This window comes from Nerophis ophidion, linkage group LG03 (assembly GCF_033978795.1).
Source record: "Nerophis ophidion isolate RoL-2023_Sa linkage group LG03, RoL_Noph_v1.0, whole genome shotgun sequence".
In the NCBI taxonomy this organism is placed as follows: Eukaryota; Metazoa; Chordata; class Actinopteri; order Syngnathiformes; family Syngnathidae; genus Nerophis; species Nerophis ophidion.
In genome coordinates this window covers 34,847,446-34,859,655 of record NC_084613.1, presented here as the reverse complement: position 1 = coordinate 34,859,655, position 12,210 = coordinate 34,847,446, and the positions used below count along the sequence as shown (strand labels likewise).

At 40.3% G+C, this 12,210-nt stretch overlaps 1 protein-coding gene across 3 annotated transcripts in view; it reads right to left on the bottom strand.

The window, feature by feature from the left end:
• Positions 1–8,707, bottom strand: part of adgrf8 (adhesion G protein-coupled receptor F8) — a 58,069-nt gene extending 49,362 nt beyond the window's left edge. Inside the window, exon 1 of one of the 3 annotated variants that reach the window (XM_061895013.1) lies at positions 8,581–8,707. The gene's annotated coding sequence lies outside the window, so the exon portion shown is untranslated. The remainder of the gene's footprint in view (positions 1–8,580) is intronic. The other 2 variants (XM_061895012.1, XM_061895014.1) reach the window with 2 other exon arrangements.
• Between the last annotated feature and the right edge of the window lie 3,503 nt (positions 8,708–12,210).

Genomic DNA, 12,210 nt, shown 5'->3' with positions numbered 1-12,210 from the left:
GACCACATCATCTGCAAAAAGCAGAGACCTAATCCTGCGGCCACAAAACCGGAACCCCTCAACGCCTTGACTGCGCCTAGAAAATCTGTCCATAAAAGTTATGAACAGAATCGGTGACAAAGGGCAGCCTTGGCGGAGTTCAACCCTCACTGGAAATGTGTTCGACTTACTGCCGGCAATGCGGACCAAGCTCTGACAGTGATCGTACAGGGAAGCGACCGCCACAATAAGACAGTCCGATACCCCATACTCTCGGAGCACTCTCCACAGGAATTTCCGAGGGACATGGTTGAATGCCTTCTCCAAGGCAACAAAGCACATGTAGACTGGTTGGGCAAACTCCCACGCACCCTCAACAACCCTGCCAAGAGTATAGAGCTGGTCCACAGTTCCACGACCAGGACGAAAACCACACTGTTCTTCCTGAATCCGAGGTTCTACTATCCTGCGTAGCCTCCTCTCCTTTACACCTGAATAAACCTTACCGGGAAGGCTGAGGAGTGTGATCCCATGATAGTTGGAACACACCCTCCGGTCCCCCTTCTTAAAGAGAGGAATCACCACCCCAGTCTGCCAATCCAGAGGTACCGCCCACGATGTCCACGCGATGCTGCAGAGTCTTGTCAACCAAGACAGCCCCAAAGCATCCAGAGCCTTAAGGAACTCCGGGCGGATCTCTTTCACCCCCGGGGCCTTGCCACCGAGGAGCTTTTTAACTACCTCAGCAACCTCAGATTTCCCAGGCACTGCTTCCTCATAGGAAGACGTGTTGGTGGGATTGAGGAGGTCTTCAAAGTATTTCTTCCACCTATCCACAACAACCGCAGTTGAGGTCAGCAGAACACCATCCGCACCATGCATGGTGTTGATAGTGCACTGCTTCCCAGGGATTCCCAGAGCCCAAAAAATGTCTGCGGGCTATAGAGCGTTTTCCATTCGGGCTCCAGTACTCTGGAATGCCCTCCCGGTAACAGTTCAAGATGCTACCTCAGTAGAAGCATTTAAGTCTCATCTTAAAACTCCTTTGTATACTCTAGCCTTTAAATAGACCGCCTTTTTAGACCAGTTGATATGCGGTTTCTTTTCTTTTTCTCCTATGTCCCCCCCTCCCTTGCTGAGGGGGTCCGGTCCGGTGGCCATGGATGAAGTACTGGCTGTCCAGAGTCGGGACCCAGGATGGACCGCTCATCCAGAGTCGGGACCCAGGATGGACCGCTCGCCTGTGTATCGGTTGGGGACATGTCTGTGCTGCTGATCCGCCTCTGCTTGGGATGGTTTCCTGCTGGCTCCACTTTGGACGGGACTCACGCTACTATATTGGAGCCACTTTGGACTTGATTCTCATGGTTACGTTAGATCCACTATGGAGTAGACTTTCACAATATCATGTCAGATCCGCTCGACATCCATTGCTTTCGGTCCCCTATGGGTCGGGGTACGTTGGCCCACATATGCGGTTCTCTCCAAGGTTTCTCATAGTCATCATTGTCAACGTCCCACTGGGGTGAGTTTTTCCTTGCCCTTATGTGGGCCCTACCGAGGATGTCGTTGTGGTTTGTGCAGCCCTTTGAGGCACTTGTGATTTAGGGCTATATAAATAAACCTTGATTGATTGATTGATACTGACTCTGCTGGGACTATGGCCTGTAGTCTCACAGGAGTACTACAATTCACTCTGATGAATATGGAATGTGTGAGTGAATGCAACGTCAATTCAATTATCTCCTCTCTCTCAAACTCAAAAGCTAAAGACTCATGGGGACTTGGTTCACTTTTACTAAAGAAACACAAAGAGATTTTTGCAAGACTAATAACTTACATAATAACCAGTCGATATAAGAATGTGTATTCCCATCCTCCTTCAAAACTGCATTATAATACCCATTTTTCAAATCGGGAAACAAAAAGAACTTTAAGAACTACAGACCAATCAGTATACTCCCTGTTGTTTCCGAGATTATTGAAAAAATTGTTGCGGAACAGCTGATTGATCACTTTGATAATTAAAAATATGTTACATATTTGGCTGTTTTCAAGTTGGCCGTTTTCCTGGATCCACGTAAGGCGTTTGACACAGTTAATCACTCAGTGCTGCTAATAAAATTACAGAATTTCAATTTTTCCACAAACACTATGAAGTGGTTCCATCTTCGCTCACAGATCGCTCCCAGTGCATAAGAATAAACAACACAACTTCTCTGCTCAGTTCCTGTACTACAGGGGTAGCTCAAAGTTCTATTCTGGGGCCACTGCTCTTCAGTTTGTACATTAATGACCCACCCTCCATCTGTTAGGATGTTAATGTATGCTATCAACACAGTCCTCTTTACTCACGGCTCCGATGCAAGTGTGGTTGCAGCTAAGCTATCCGAGACAATGACCAAAGCAGCAAAGTGGCTGAACAAGTCCTGCCTCACGCTCAACACAGATAAAACTGTCACAAATTATTTTTCAAACAAATTAAACCAAAATGTTCTCCCAAACATCTGTGTGAATAGTTACATGATCAGTAATGCTGAGGAAGATAAATACCTAAGTGTGATACTGGTTCCACACTAGATTTTAAAAATCATGTTCAATCTTGCGCTCGGGATCTTTCTGTGTGGAGTTTGCATGGTTTCCCTGTGACTGCGTGGGTTCCCTCCATGTACTTCGGCTTCCTCCCACCTCCAAAGACATGCACCTGGGGATAGGTAGATTGACAGCACTAAATTGACCCTAGAGTGTGAACGTGAGTGTGAATGTTGCGTTGGCCCTGTGATGAGGTGGCGAATGCAGCTGAGATATCCTCCACAATCCCTGCGACCCTGAACGGGACAATCAGTAGAAAATGCATGGATTGATGTTAAAAAGGTATGTCATATTCTAAAATATAGCATTGCCAACTTCCAGCACATCAGGAGATTTTTATCATTGGAAGCAGCGAGATCGTTTTTCAATGGAATGATCATATCACATATCTTGTACTGTATGTCATCATGGCCTCAAGCCAAACAGACTATTTTAAATGATCTCAGATCATTACATAATCAAGCACGTAAACCCTTGATAAAAAGCCTAGGCGATACCACTTTTGTAACATACTTGACAAATACGCAATACTTAGCTTTGAAAACCTGATCAGGTTCTCCAATATATGCCGGGTAAAGAAAATCTTAAGTGATGTAGCTCCTCCTCCCTTAAAATATATGTACAGCTACGCTCGCAATTAATAAGCAGTGTTAAGGTCTGTATCCACGGGTGACTGAAGTGTTCCAAAAGGAAAGTCTGACTTCTCCTAATCAGCCTTTTCATATCAAGCCATCAAAGAATTGAATGGTCTCCCAGATAAATAAATGATAAATGGATTGTACTTGTATAGCGCTTTCCTACCTTCAAGGTACTCAAAGCGCTTTGACACTACTTCCACATTTACCCATTCACACACACATTCACAAACTGATGGAGGGAGCTGCCATGCAAGGCGCTAACCAACACCCATCAGGAGCAAGGGTGAAGTGTCTTGCTCAGGACACAACAGAGGTGACGAGGTTGGTACTAGGTGGGGATTGAACCAGGGACCCTCGGGTTGCGCACAGTCACTCTTCCACTGCGCCACGCCGTCCCTTAATATAGATAATCTAAAGAACAACTCTAGTTTTCACAGCTTCTCACAAGCAGTCAAAAAAGGGCGTTTAGGCCACCAGTCCTCCTCACATTAGCAATACCAGGCAGGTAGTTGACCATCAGATGGTACCCTGGCGGTAGCAGTCTGACGGCCGCCTGAGTACCATTCCAATCTTGTAACATCGCAAACTTTTTACATATGCAATATAAAATGGGTATATGGCTACTGAATGATACCCTTATGGGTATCATCCGATGGCTACTGCACAGTATGTGGACTTTGATAAAAACTGCTGCACTTTAAATGAAGCTGCTAAAATACTACAACTTGACCGCCCACTGATTTGTAATTCACATACCCTCTATGTGTTGTGCTTGTATTTTAAATTGTTTATCATTATGTAATTTTATTTATTGTTATGTATTTTCAATGCTGTGTAATTTTATTGTGGATGTTAGATGTACCATAAAAGGACGGATAGAGATTAGCAAGGCGCTAAATCTGGTGCAGGTATCTTCTTAATGTAACTGCACATTGTCCTTTAAATAAACAAATACAAACAGTGACCCGCTGTGTGAAGTTAATTAATAAGACTTAACTAAGCAAGTTCAACAATAAAACAGAGTCATTTACATTATATTCCTGGCACTGAATGAGAGTAATGACATTTGGGACGCCGCTCAGCTTTTGATTTTCATCAGAGGAATTAATGACAATTTTGAAATAACGGAGGAGTTTTTGGCCATGGAATCCCTAAAAGGAAAAACACAAGGAGAGGACTTATTCAACAGCGTGATGAAAGTCATCATGAAGCACAAACTGCCTTGGAATAAGCTAGCTAACGTTACCACAGAAGGGTTGCCAAAACTCACAGGAAAAAACATTGGGTTACAAACAAGAATCCAGGACAGGGTGAAAGAAGACAACACCCAAACTTGAGGTACTTTTTTTAAACTTCAAAATCCACCAATAGGCACTGTGCAAGTCTGTATTGCAGCTTCATCACGTAGTTATGAAGCTTGTTAACTTTATTCGTGAGAGGGCACTTCACCATCGTCAGTTCATTAAATTTCTTGAAGAGACTGACGCCAACCACCAGGACTTGGTTTACCATTCCAATGTCCTCTGGTTAAGTTTGCAGTGGTGGGCTGTCAGGGCCAACAAGGCCTTCTCTGCTGGCCTAATAACCAGAAATCATGACCATAATTAAATATAAAAGTACGTTTTTATTTGCTTTCCCTAAATATCTAAAAGTATTGATATTCTCTTCATGTCATATTGTGTTCCTTACAGTGCTGTTGTTTTAAGGTTATACAGTTTTTATACAATCAGAATTCAGCTAGCTTATGTTGCCATGCTGTACAAAATCTGCCCAAGGCCTTCAGAATCAATAACAGACGTCTGTGCACTGTAAGTGAACGGAAACAAACATCTCACAGACAGTTGCGATAGCCAATCAGATCACGAGTTGCTGTCAGTAAAGCGTTGTAGCTGGGCTAAGGCAGATATATATTGTGATGTTATGAGCTTGTGTATAGGTATATACATAAGAACTCCATTTCCCAGCATTCCACAGTAGTGAAAAGCATGTGGGGCGTTTAGCCATCCCGGCAGGGGGATGTTTTTGATTAAAACCTTGTGGAGTACACTTTAAGAACTCAGCCAACACGCCTTGTCTGCATCTATTATGATTAGACAAGACAACACATCCAAGCTCGAATGGGTTCTACAGATTGAGTCAACATATTTTACTTCTTTATTTTTTCACGTTAATATGTTTTTTGCAATTTCATTTTTGACAGTAGCACACAAAGTATGTTTTAATTGCTGATGCGGGCTTATTGATTTGTAAACGCGCCAAAAAATTACCTGTTATTTACAAACCCCGTTTCCATATGAGTTGGGAAATTGTGTTAGATGTAAATATAAACAGAATACAATGATTTGCAAATCCTTTTCAACCCATATTCAATTTAATGCACTACAAAGCCAAGGTATTTGATGTTCAAACTCATAAACTTTTTTTTTTTTTGCAAATACTAATTAGCTTACAATTTCATGGCTGCAACACGTGCCAAAGTAGTTGGGAAAGGGCATGTTCACCACTGTGTTACATCACATTTTCTTTTAACAACACTCAATAAACGTTTGGGAACTGAGGAAATTAATTGTTGAAGCTTAGAAAGTGGAATTCTTTACCATTCTTGCTTGATGTACAACTTGAGATTTTCAACGATCCGGGGTGTTGTTGTTGTATTTTAGGCTTCATGATGCGCCACACATTTTCGATGGGAGACATGTCTGGACTGCAGGCGGGCCAGGAAAGTACCCACACTCTTTTACTACGAAGCCACGCTGTTGTAACACGTGGCTTGGCATTGTTTTGCTGAAATAAGCAGGGGCGTCTATGATAACGTTGCTTGGATCACAACATATGTTGCTCCAAAACCTGTATGGACCATTCAGCATTAATGTTGCCTTCACAGATGTGTAAGTTACCCATGCCTTGGGCACTAATACACCCACATACCATCACAGATGCTGGCTTTTGAACTTTGCGCCTACAACAACCCGGATAGTTATTTTCCTCTTTGTTCCGGAGGACACCACGTCCACAGTTTTTTATAAATGTGGTCTCGTCAGACCTCTTTTCCACTTTGCATCAGTCCATCTTAGATGAGCTCGGGCCCAGCGAAGCCGGCAGCGTTCCTCAGTGTTGTTGATAAATGGCATTCGCTTTGCATACTAGAGTTTTAACTTGCATTTACAGATGTAGCAACCGACTGTAGTTACTGACAGTGGTTTTATGAAGTGTTCATGAGCCCATGAGGTGATATCCTCCACACACAGATGTTGGTTTTTGATGCAGTACCGCCTGAGGGAACAAAGGTCCGTAATATCATCGCTTACGTGCAGTGATTTCTCCACATTCTCTGAATCTTTTGATAATTTTGCGGACCCTAGATGGTAAAATCCCTAAATTCCTTGCAATAGCTCGTTGAGAAATGTTGTTCTAAAACTTTTTGAAAATTTGCTTACAAAGTGGTGACCCTTGCCCCATCCTTGTTTGTGAATTACTTAGCATTTCATGGAAGCTGCTTTTATACCCAATCGTGGCACCTACCTGTTCCCAATTAGCCTGCACACCGGTTGGATGTTCCAAAATAGGTGTTTGATGAGCATTACTCAACTTTATCAGTATTTATTGGCACCTTTCCCAAATTCTTTGTCACGTGTTGCTGGCATCAAATTCTAAAGTTAATGATTATTTGCAAAAAAAAAAAGTTAAACAGTTTTAACATTAAATATGTTGTCTTTGTAGCATATTTAACTGAATATGGGTTGAATATGATTTGCAAATCATTGTATTCCGTTTATATTTACATCTAACACAATTTCCCAACTCATATGGAAACGGGGTTTGTATACTGTTGGTGGTGATTCAATGCCAAGTAGGGCGTACATGGGTTTCTATATAGTATTTCTCCAGCAATGGTCATGTCATAAATTATGGTATTATGAGAGGTAATCATTGAAGTCGGACATCACTGAAGGCCTAGGTTGGAAACGTATGGCCCGCCACTGAATTTGGGTAAAGTATGTTAACATGTGTTAGACCTAAAACGGGATTAATATCTATTTTTAGAGCAACTTGAAAAGCTGACGCTTTCTCTAAGCTGAGTGACACTGATTGACTTTGTGATATAGCGTTTGCTATTGACATACTGTCACACATGAATGAGCTGAATGTGAAGCTACAAGGCAAATACCAGTTTGTACATACAATGTACACAAATGTCAGAGCTTTTAAAACCAAGCTGCCTTTATTTTCAAAACAAATGTCAAACAAGTCATACATTGACATTATTTATTTTCATATACATTATTTGATTCAGCAAAAAGGCTGTAAAATTCCATTCATTTTTTTTAGGTGGTCTGTCAAATTATTTTTTTTACATTTTATCAGTCATATCGTGAGTGTTTTTATTTTGTGTTTAACTTTATCGCTTTCCGACTGCATTTTAGAAATGTATTCCACTAATGCTGAACAACTTACACATGTTTAAAGTATTCCTTTAAAAAAGGGAACCGGGACACATACAGCAAAATAAGTGACATTTTTTACAGAAAAAAATATTGCGTCAAAAAAACACAGACAAACTCCGTGTCATGTTAAAAATCAGAAATAAAACAATAAGAACAGGAAATAAGTTCACACATTCATAAGTCAGTCACTCCTCTGTTACACGGATATATCCTGCAGCTATCATGCCATATATGATTGGTGTGTGTGATATATATATATATATATATATATATATATATATATATATATATATATATATATATATATATATATATATATATATATATATATATATATATATATATATATATATAACACATAAGATATGTTTTTACCGACCAATGTGGCCCCTGAGTCCAAATAATTGTCTGGTCGAGATCATATAAAAAAACATAAACAAATCCAATGTCTTGAGAATACCATGACTTTGATGACTGACACCATCCATAGATCTTTATAATTATAGTAGTCTAGATCATATTAAAACATAAACAAATACAATGCCTTGACCACAGAGAACATAAACCATGCGATCCTGTGATGTCACATTGAATAACGATAAACAGACATTCTACATGTATTTGTATTTGGGGAGAGTTTCTGTTTATAGCAAAATGATGAAAGTAAAATATTTAATATTCTGACAGGCAAACGAGGCTAACGTGTTGTTTGGGTTTATTCTTGCAAGATCCCGAATGACAACTACGATTTTCATAAATGCTAATTTGTATTTGCACATCTTGATGAAAAAATGGTTTTCCATTTCCATTATTTCCAATGTTGAATAGATATTTGTTAAGGGGGTTTCAAATAGTTCCTAGTTATATATTTACAATCCGACAACGTTCTTTGGAAGCCAAAGCACTTCCAAAAAGTACATATTTACCTTGTGTTGTCTGTCAGCGATAAAGTTCTCTTATTCCAGCGAGAGTGTCTGCAGAAAGGAAAATGTGAAAATACATGAAAGGTGTCTTTAGAATACCAGTGAGCATCACACACTCGTCTGACAAGTTTGTCACTTCTCAAAGACAATTAGTGAGTCATCAGGCGTGGACCTACTTCCTTGTTCCTCCTTCCTTCAGTCACTAATTACAGCAAAATCACTAAAATTACTTGTTGGGCTCCTACTTTCTACAAACCCCGTTTCCATATGAGTTGGGAAATTGTGTTAGATGTAAATATAAACGGAATACAATGATTTGCAAATAATGTTCGACCCATATTCAGTTGAATATGCTACAAAGACAACATATTTTATGTTCAAACTAATAAACATTTATTTATTTTTTATTTTTTTGCAAATAATCATTAACTTTAGAATTTGACGCCAGCAACAAGTGACAAAGAAGTTCGGAAAGGTGGCAATAAATACTGATAAAGTTGAGGAATGCTCATCAAACACTTATTTGGAACATCCCACAGGTGCGCAGGCTAATTGGGAACAGGTGGGTGGCATGATTGGGTATAAAAACAGCTTCCCAAAAAATGCTCAGTGTAAGTGTTGTTGAAAACTTACACTTAATATTTTTTGTTTTAAGGATTAACATTTTTTGTTGTAAATTATTATGGTTCTGAAGTCATGTTATATTTTTTGTAAATAAGACACATTTGGGTTACTATAAAAGGGGCAATTTATTTTCTTTGTCACACCGCTATTCTCGCGAGATTTGGTGTGCTGTTTGGAGTTGCAGACATGCAAAGGACTTTGGGCCATCAGCAGCAGTGGGGAACATTTGGCTAGCTGAACAAGGTATTTGTCATATTGTGTTGTAATCTTCTGTATTTTTGTGGAGTGCATTGGTTTGATTTTTTTGTTCGCTCATGTAGTTGCACAACACTGGAGTGTTTGCTGCACAAGAACCTCCGAAGTGGCAGGCGGCCACGAGGTAGCTATTTTTGTTTGGCACCTTGTTTGCCCGGGACTGAAGTATTTCTAAAACTATTGTATTTCATGTCTTGTCCTGTAGTTTTCACGGCTAAAAACTCAAGTAAAGAGCCCGTCTTTAAGAAACCGAGCCAGTGTTGTCATTTCAGAGCCACACTCAGTCTTTCACAAGAAAGGATGGGGCGAGGTACACTCCTTTGTCCACAAATGTGTGAGCAAATAGTCAAACAGTTTAAAGGGGAACATTATCACAATTTCAAAAGGGTTAAAAACAATAAAAATCAGTTCCCAGTGGCTTGTTTTATTTTTCAAAGTTTTTTTCAAAATGTTACACCTCCCGGAATATCCCTAAAAAGAGCTTTAAAGTTCTTGATTTTCGCTATTTGCGATGTGACTGTCCATTTCCCTGTCACGTCATACAGGGCTGCCAATACAAACAACATGGCGGTTACCACAGCAAGATATAGCGACATTAGCTCGGATTCAAAGTCGGATTTCAGCGGCTTAAGCAATTCAACAGATTACGCATGAATTGAAACAGATGGTCGGAGTATGGAGGCAGATAGCGAAAACGAAATTGAGGCTATTGAGTGAATAACTATTGACGCTATTCGGCCATAGCATGGGTGTACCTAATGAAGTGGCCCACAGCATGGCTGCCTTATTAGCATCGCCAGTAAAATTTGCAGCCCAAACGATCAGGAGTTTCGCATCTTGTGACACTGGAGCAACTTAAATCAGTCGATTGGTAAGTGTTTGTTTCGCATTAAATGTGGGTATCTAGTTTCAAAATTACATACAGCTAGCGTAAATAGCATGTTAACATCGATTAGCGTAGCATGTTAGCATCGATTAGCTGGCAATCAGGCCGAGACCAAATATGTCTGATTAGCACATAAGTCAACAACATCAACAAAACTAACCTTTGTGACTTCGTTGACTTAATCGTTGCAAATGCATCTGCAGGTTATCCATACATCTCTGTGCCATGTCTGTCTTAGCATCGCCAGTAAAATGTGCAGACACTCTGGCAAATTCAATGAGGGTCTGGCGGCAGATTTCTTGCCAGTGGTGCAACTTGAATCCCTCACTGTTGGTGTTGTTACACCCTCCGACAACACACCGACGAGGCATGATGTCTCCAAGGTTCCAAAAAATATTCGAAAAAACGGAAAATAACAGAGCTGAGACCCAATGTTTACAATGGGTTGAAAATGAAAATAGCGGCTGTATTACCTCGGCGACGTCACATTCTGACGTCATCCCCTCCAGAGCGATAAACAGAAAGGCGTTTAATTCACCAGAATTCACCCATTTAGAGTTCGGAAATCGGTTAAAAAAATATATGGTCTTTTTTCTGCAACATCAAGGTATATATTGACACTTGCATAGGTTTGGTGATAATGTTCCCCTTTAAGAACGACGTTTCTCAAAGTGCAATTGCAAGAAATTTCGGGATTTCAACATCTAGGGTCCATAATATCATCAAAAGGTTCAGAGAATCTGGAGAAATCACTCCATGTAAGCGGCATGGCCGGAAACCAACATTAAATGACCCTGACATTCGATCCCTCAGACAGCACTGTATCAAAAACCGACATCAATCTCTAAAGGATATCACCACATGGTCTCAGGAACACTTCAGAAAACCACTATCACTAAATACAATTGGTCGCTACATGTGTAAGTCCAAGTTAAAGCTCTACTATGCAAAGCGAAAGCCATTTTTCAACAACATCCAGAAACGCCGCCGGCTTCTCTGTGCCCGAGATCATCTAAGATGGACTGATGAAAAGTGGAAAAGTGTTCTGTGGTCTGACAAGTCCACATTTTAATTTTTTTCTGAAAATATTCGACATCGTGTAATCCGGACCAAAGGGAAAGCGAACCATCCAGACTGTTATCAACACAAAGTTCAAAAGCAAGCATCTGTGATGGTATGGGGGTGCATTAGTGCCCAAGGCATGTGTAATTTACACATCTGTGAAGGCATCATTAATGCTGAAAGGTACATACAGGTTTTGGAAAAACATATGCTGCCATCTAAGCGCCGTCTTTTTCATGGACGCCCTGGCTTATTTTAGCAAGACAATGCCAAGCCACAGTCAGCACTTTTCACAACTGCGTGGCTTCATAAAAAGAGTGCGGGTATTTTCCTGGCCTGCCTGCCGTCCAGACCTGTCTCCTATCAAAAATTTGTGGCGCATTATGAAGCGTAAAATACGACAGCGGAGACCCCGGACTGTTGAACGACTGAAGCTCTACATAAAACAAGAATGGGAAAGAATTACACTTTCAAAGCTTCAACAATTAGTTTTCTCAGTTCCCAAACGTTTTTTGAGTGTTTTTAAAAGAAAAGGTGATGTAACACAGTGGTGAACATGCCTTTTCCCAACTTCTTTGGCAAGTGTTTCAGCCAGGAAATTCTAAGTTAATTATTATTTGCAAAAAAAAAAATTAAGTTTTTGAGTTTGAACATCAAATATCTTGTCTTTGTAGTGCATTCAATTGCATATGGGTTGAAAAGGAATTGCAAATCATTGTATTCCGTTTATATTTACAGCTAACACATTTTCACAACTCATATGGAAACAGGGTTTGTATTTGTGGATTTTTGTCATGGTTAGGATT